Genomic DNA, 8,544 nt, shown 5'->3' with positions numbered 1-8,544 from the left:
AGAGCAGTAGAACATTAAATATAGAAAGTAAAAATGTATTAATATGAAATGTAATTAAATTACAACAGTTTTGAACCATTTCTTTGAGCAGACTAGTTACACAGAAGAAATTAAGAGAAGTTAAAGGTCAAAACAAAAATCTACAGAAGAGACTTGCCCTTTTCATTAATAAGTAAAATAAATACTGTGAGAATGCCTTTCTTAAGTTTTATGGCTCTCAATACTTTAAAACAGGCTTCTCGTTTACCTGACACACAAAAGCTTCAACACCAATTAACATTCAAAACCCATGTATTCATTTTGTGCAAGCCTACAGAATGACATATTTACGTTCATGTTAGAGGATGCACACAAAGGATACTCAATTCTAGCAAATTCAAATGCAAAGTCTAAAGGCCAATCGCTACCTGAAGCCAAGAAAGACGATTCCAAGAGAGATGACACATGAAAGCAGGAGAAAACTGGCTTTTAATTTCAGTAGTGCAGATGAATCAGTCTCTACATTAGTTTCTCTAAAAAAGTCATTATTATAGGTAAAGCAACTGCATTTACATCCTTGAAACTCCTGTCTCCATTATTTTAATGAGTCAGAAGGAATAGCATTACACACAAAGAACTGTTAATCAAAATTAGGCTCATTCATGGACATCAAAATGCTGTTCTATGCTCACGCTATGTCATACACAAACTGTGAAGTTAGGTTTTAACTTGGACTACCTGCACAATTTAAAACCTGCCGGTATTATTTTCTGGTCTTCGCTGAGGGAATCTATATAATGAGGTGAAAGTAATAAAAAGGTACAGAGGAAACAGACATCAGGAGATGTATTCATGACCATTACGAACAGAGGTGCACGTCAACTTGTTCCTGTGACTGAGCTAGGAGTGAAATCCAATTTGCCCAGATTTCATTGTGCAAAACAGGTGAAAAGAAAACAAATTTGTTCTACAGTAAATCAATTTTTTCATGCTGGAGGAAAATCAAATTCAGAGTCAAAACCAAGATTCAAAAAGTCTACACAGAACTAATGAAAACTAGGCAGACAAAATGAAAATAAAGCACTGACTTATTTTGTTGTCACATCTTTTAAAGCTCATCCTCTTCTGCAGGTCACAAAAAAAAAAAAGGAGGTACTATCCTTTGCATGCTACCAGTAGCTTTTTCTTTTTTAAGTGTTCGTTGTGCCTTGCAAACCTAATGAATTAAGTTTATAAAGGTTAATTAGTTTTCTCCTATAATTCTACTAGAATGCAACAGTATTGGTTCTCAAACAAATAAAGACATACCCGTCCAATTATTAGTGTACATGCAATTCAGTGGAATACTCCAGATATCTCTTTTCTTTTCCTTGGCATGCAGACAGGCTAGAACACTGTAACCACTTATTGCACAACTGCTCCAATGACAGGGTTATTCCAGACACAATCTATGCAAGACAAAATCTGATTTACAAAAAGGACTAATCAGCTAGGCTCTGTGCTGCTTGGAAATGCTACAAAAACTTCAGATGCTACACTTTGGTCTAGGGGATTTACATTTCTTTGACCTCGTACAATATACTCAATACACGTTATAAAAAATTAAAGAACTACAAAACTATTCCTTATTTAAACCAAGTGACAACGAGTAGAAATTTTACTCTTGCAACCCAAGAATAATCAGAATAATGGTGGAATAAACTTTTTGGAAGCAAAGCCACAACACAACAATATTACCAAGATTAGAGTTGAAGTTAATAGCATTACTCGATAGCATTAGTCATTCAGGAAATGATGAGTTATCACTGTAATCTGTTTTGGAAGATGATATTTTCTGTCTTAATAGAACAGCATGGGAACTCTTAACTTTTTGTTGCTGCTGTTGTTACTTTCATGGATTCGTTTCCTCTTTAAATGCTGTAAATCTTGTTTTTCTGTGACTGGGTATATTTTCTAGAAATGTCAATGGTACGCAGAAGTATAGAAAGAATAGAGCAAAAACTGCTTGATGCAGTGGACAAATTGCATGATTGATTTTTTTTTTTTTTGCATCTCTAAATATAAACATAACCAAGCCAAGCACTTTCAAAAAAAGAATTCTTTAAAATGTTAATTTTGTTTACCAGCAAAGAAATGTTTCTTTGAAAAAGGTGATGTCTCTAAATAGGTATCTTTATCTCTCATACCATAGTAGGTTTCTATTCAATTGCGTAGATAATATTTTTAGTGCAGTTCTACTAACTGTATATACCTTTCCTTACCCTTAAACACCAGGGTAAGCTATATTCTCCCCATGACATACATGTATTGCTCCAGCTGATGTGGATAGGACATGGTTTTTATCAAGGGAAGACTTTGCAGAAACAAAGGTTAAGAGATTAGAAATATAAATACCAAGCTATAGAAAAATGGAAAATATACTTGGCAGGTGTAAGACTACCTAGAAATCGTCTGCAAGATGAACAGCAGAAAGAGATATTTTCCCATTAAGTTATTTTCTTGAAGGGAAGGTAAAGTAAAGAAAGGAAATAACAGTCCAGTTTCTTTGCTGGTTTAGTACCTTTTTACAGAAATGGAGAATGTTCATCTGAAGCTACAGTTGCTCTGTTAGTTGCCCTTTCCAAAGAAATTCCAAAAAAGAAAAGCAGCTGCCTCTCATGTTTCTTAGTATTGCTTAATCTTCTATTGTTATTTCCAGCCCCATAGACTCTAAAATTGGTAGTATCTTTTGGTAGTATCAAAAAAGTCAGGGTAAATAATGGAGAGTTCTATCACGATCAGAAGAGGTTTTACGCTGTAACATATAAGCTGCAAGCACAGAGTTACTTGGCATAGCATGCAAATAATCTGTTCCATTACTGTAGAAATATCTTAAGCAAAACTGTAAAAGTAATGCAGTGATTCATATAACACATTACTGCTCAAACAGAAATATTGGGCAACTGTGTCTGCTAAATACGATTTCCTAATTTATTTGGAATGGTTTCTTTCTCAGAGGCTCCTATTAAAAAAAAGTCCATATTTGTTTTGGTCTCTAACACTAAGTCACTCTCTTGATATGGACAGTGCTGTGATTTTTCACTTACAGTTTTAAATGATCATAATAATATCTAAAATTATGATCACAATAGTTTTCAGCCAGCTCAAGAGTCAGTGAAAAATGCATGTTCTTATAAGTATAGCCTATGTTCCAGATATTCCACTCAATCATTATACCATCACGATTTAAACATAAATTAATATAATGTTTACTGTGATGCGCCTAATATAGAGAGTCACTTATTTGGATATTGCACAAAATTCCTGCAGGTTCTATCCTTTTATATCCTGGCACTTTTGCATAGGTGCAATCAAAACATAACTAAATGTTTATTTTAACTAAAGAAATAAAGAAGTGATTGGGGGCTTACCTAAGAGTTTTGTTCTATAGCCCTTCTCTTTCTATGTCATAATTGAGCACAAAATATATCAAGTAACAACTGCTAATTTTAGTGCATTATATTGTATATCCCCATGACTTACAGAAATACAACAAGCAGCTGTGTTCTGCACTGTTTTTAGATTTCAGTATATAAAAGCTAGTCACATTTTTTTTATTTACTGGGAAAATAAGTTTTGCAGTTTACATTTATGAAATGAAATTCCATCCACTGCAATCACCAATTTGCACAGTATCTCTGCTAACACAGAATTTAGCTCTCATAGTGATGACTATAAATGAAAGTCTGGAGCTGTGAAGTTTACCCCTGAAGAAGCACAGGAAAAAAAAAAAAGAGAAATAAAAATCTCAAGACACTGATGTACAGTTGCAAAAAAAAAAAAAAAACAAAAACGATAGTGCAAAACCAGAATCTATCATGATAACGAAGTTAGTAATAGTGCTGTGGTTTAGTCAAGAAGGCAACTTTAAGCTACTCACTTCAAATTCAAGTACTTAATATCATTCGCAACATCTAAAAGCTCAATCTCACTAAATCTGCAAAAGGACTTTGATGGCAACGGGGTTTATGTTTTGTTGAAAGAGAAGAATCACCATTTAGTTAACAGCCCTGCCTTACGCAGAGTTGGCAATACACATTTGTGTAAGTACTTTCCATCAATATGGGCAGAGTTCAGACAAACATGAAAACGTATCTGTTATGAGCAGAGATTCAGTTTTCCCTTAGTCATATACGGGGTTTTCTTTGCTGTCAGGCCATGAGAATACAGGTATATCAGTACTGTAGCTATACTAAACAATATAAGCATCCTTCCGCAAGACCCTGAATTAAATACTCAGATACTAAATTCAGATTAGCTTAATTCTAATTTTTACAGAATTTCTCACAAAAGCCTCTTTTGTTTCCTTTCATTTACAGTAGGATGCAATAAAAAACTGCAGCATATTTATATATGGTCATCACAGAGAGGTGTGTAAAATTGCAGGCTATAAGATTAGCTCATATGCAGATTTCAACCCCTTTCCACATTTTCCATTTAATGCCTTATAAGAATGATGATTGGGATTTGCATGACTTCAGTGTGATGATAGATTTGTTTTTCTAATTCTCTATTGACAGTATATTGACAAGACACTGCTACAGTACATACAATCATATACTACACTGTAATATAATCTGTAATTGGATTCGCTGAACCAATAGCAATTTAGCCATGGATTTGAGTTTTAATTGCTTTCTTTGAGTAATTTCCATCATACTGACAATTTGAGCTGTCTTAGTCTACTCATGTTGTTCTATAATACAATTTTTGTCTTTATTGACATAAATACCCTATAACCAATTTAGCTAGCCATTAGGTATATTTAAGCCTTATTCAAATTTAATGAACTAAAAAAACATGCAAAATCTTGAATCAGTAACTAAGCAATAAACACAGCAGACAAAATATCTTAGTATGGTGCCATTTTGTGTAATTTTTGCAGTTTCTAAAGCCATAAGGTATACTAATTGTCATATGAATTACAGCAGCATGGACTTTCATGATGGATATACATGGGAAATACTACCCTACTTGACCAAAGCTCATTTTAAGGCCTGTAGGGTATAGATTTGAGTTCCCAAGCTCACGACAAAAATGTGAATCTGGAAGGTATGAGACTGGCACTACGAGCCCTCACTCTTGCCTGCTCACCTGTTATTGCCATGGATAGAGACAGAATACTGGGGTCTAGGTTTGCCTAGTTCTTATATTGCTCTGCATGAACAGCAAAAACATTCATTCGTTAGAGAAAGAATGTGGGAAGCGAATGGGCAAAACATGAGGGGAGATACGCAGAAGAAAACAGTCAGAAAAAGTTATTTTGCCCTTACTCATGAATTACAAAGAAGAAAAAAAAATAATTCTGCAGTTAAAGTATTTGATTACTTCCAATAACCACACGGTAGCTAATCCGAAAAGCAGAACTTGTTTACAAATCTCCTCAAAACCGGGGGCCTTTCAGATCCGGATTTTGTTTGGGATATAGCTCTATGTACGATGAATCAATAATTCAACTTTGTAAATACAGAATCCTTAATGCTCATTACTGCTTGACAAACAAAACTGTGTCTAACCCAATGATCTCATCTTGGATATGCAAAACATCAAGGAAAAATAAGAAAGTACAAGACTGCCTTCTGTGCTCAGCAGGCATGGGAGGAAGGCAGTCAGTGGCTGGAGAGGTGCTATAAAACTGAGGAGAGACATCTGGGGGTTTTTTGGGTTTGTTTTTGTTTTAAAGGATCAAAGCACCACAGTAAAGCTGGAAAGACTTGTAAAAGATTATCCAGCTCAACTGGGCAGCATCATTGACATCCAAAGCTTTCTGCCAAGTGCCCAACTTGTTCATGAAGACCTTGGCTGACAAAACCAGAAAATACACCAGTGAACAAACCAGGGCTATTCTGTCCCTCTCTTCTTAGCTTTAGACCATTTTAACACCATTCCTTTTTAAATCCGATCACTCACTTGTATGCTTTTTGCCATTCAGATTATGCCAGTTAGCAACACTGGAGAACCTGGTTTCTATAACTCGATTCTTTTGGCTACTGTGTCAACCTGAGACTCCAAAATCCACCGTTAGTATGTCTCACTAGTGTTGCAACCAACATGACCTGTAGCAAAGTATTTCTATTTTTTTCTGTTTCCTATGAAGTCTGCAAAGCTACTGCATTTTAATACAGTCTTCAGACATATTCCTAGAGGGCACAGAGAGATACACCTGGTGGGAATCTCAGCACTTTATTCCATGGACATGGTAAGCATCAGATTTGAACACAGTTGTTATCAGAGGAAAAATAATGCATTCCTTTACATCTTATTTTTACAAATTGGCTGCCTGAGAAAAATCTATGGTCAACGTATGCTTAACCAAATCTGTTTCTTAAGTTCTTCTGGTTTATTTTCTAAGACATTGTTCCAGAAAATCCATTCTTTGCTTTCAATGGGTAGTGACAACACACAGAATGAAATGTTAGGAATTGCTAGCTCATAATATTCGGCACCTGAATATAATGAGATTGGAAAACAGGACTGAAGTGTTAAGACAAATGCCTTATGGTAGTTTAATTAATAAAGAAAAATATTTTTTCTTATGTATATGAGAAAGCAATCCAGGGAGCAAGCAGGCAGGCAGAAGTAGACAATACTTCTGAAAATAATGTAGGATTAAGTACCATTAAATTTGCTAAAAGACATTTTCTCAAAAAAAATCGAGTAGGCTGATAGGAATCATTCCTCTAGCCTCAGATATTCATTAAAAAGCCTAACTGCTACTCTAGTTTTATAAAGACATAAATGTCTGCAGAACTTACAAGAAATATATTTTTATATATTTATGAATGAAATTTTACTAAATTGTAGTCCTCTATACATCATAAACATAGGAAAAAAATCTCTGCTTAGATAACTACTTTACAAGGCTTTATCTTTAATTACATTTACAGAGCACAATGGATGTTTTAAAATACTGAGATTTCTCTTTTTTTTAAAAGACATGTCTGGTGGTTATTAAACGAACAACTGTGATCACTACAACTTATGCAAAATAAAGTGTGGCTCTCTACAGCTTCATTTATGTTGTTAAAAAAACAAAGTAATGGGAATTTTATAATCTAAACAGATCTCGATTTCTACAGGTTCCATTTTTAACATATTTCTACGTAAGATAAAATAACATATTTCTTTGACATAAATTTGTTTGTGTTTTGATTTCTGAGACAATATGGTAATATATAAGGAGATAAAGAATAACTTATCTAATCAAGTGCTACCCATCAAAAGACAGTTGTTTCAGTATGGTATATGAACACTAACTACATTACAAAAGCTGATAGGCACCGAATTCCAGTTGTAATACAAGCTTCCATTTCCTGCATGTAGGGTCTTTCATTATTCCCTATAATTCACCACGTTAGAGTCATACTGACCAACAAGACATGAGGTTGAAGCTAAAAATAGACAAGAAAATTATCATTTTGCTCACCCACTTTTTCTCAACTCTTTCCATTTTTCTGACTCTATTAGCAAGCTCTTTTACAGCTCTCAGCAAAACACTGTGTGCATATTAATCTTCTCCACAAATTTATCTGCTAGACACTCATAGAATTATCTTTGATAGTATTACTGTCTGATGCATGCAAGAAGCAAACAAGCAGTAAACCTACTTAAACTGAAAGCATAGACACTCCACCTCCCACCGCCATCCCAAATGTATTCTTTTTTTCTCCTTAAAACACATCGAAATACAACTTTCCTTCTTCTAACTAGCTCCAACACATCCCAGCAAATACTTCTTGCCATGAAGCAATCTCATTTTTCCAGCCATGTGACAAATTCTTTAGAGCATTATCTAATCAAGATAAACAAACACATGCCACGAGTTAGCCCCCATCTGATAACAAACTTCCAATGATAAGGCTACAATCAATTCTCATCAAGTCTTCCTCTAAGGTGATTTCCAGATGCTGTGACATATCACCACAGAGTGTAATCATGCTGACTTTGAAAACTCTGTCTAAACTGTTGGCCACCAATCCTTATGTTCTAATGTTATTAAACACTCAAATTTTGATTTTGTATTCTTTGTTTTATTCTCTATTCAAAATTAAATTACTTTGTTTTGCAGTCACAATTTTCTATACGCCACAGAAATATTCTCTATAATTATTTTCTAAGTAATGTTCTATAAAGAAAAACTTTTATAAAGAAAAGAATAAATCCCCCAATACCACAATACTTTTGAGCTTTTGCAGTTCTCTGTGCTTTCGCAAAGGGTCTTGCGAGAGTTGCCTTCTGATCAAAGTCAAGCAGATCAGCAATACTGAGTTTCATTCAGTATCCTGAGCACTGCGTGATTACCGTTCACCACATAAACCTTGTGCACAGATAGCCACTTGTCCCAGCTAGAATTTCCCACCATCATCATTATAGCTTGCTGCTGTGGTTCCCCCACTAGGTCTTACGTGTTTCTCTCACGCACATGGGAAAATCTCTGTGTCTTAATAGATACTGCAGGGCCCCTTTCATGAAAAGCTGCTCCAATACCCTTCTCAGAAATACGTAAACAAAGGAACCTACAACAAC

The sequence above is a fragment of the Phaenicophaeus curvirostris genome (assembly GCF_032191515.1).
Source record: "Phaenicophaeus curvirostris isolate KB17595 chromosome W unlocalized genomic scaffold, BPBGC_Pcur_1.0 scaffold_34, whole genome shotgun sequence".
NCBI lineage: Eukaryota > Metazoa > Chordata > Aves > Cuculiformes > Cuculidae > Phaenicophaeus > Phaenicophaeus curvirostris.
This window is presented reverse-complemented; position numbering follows the sequence as displayed.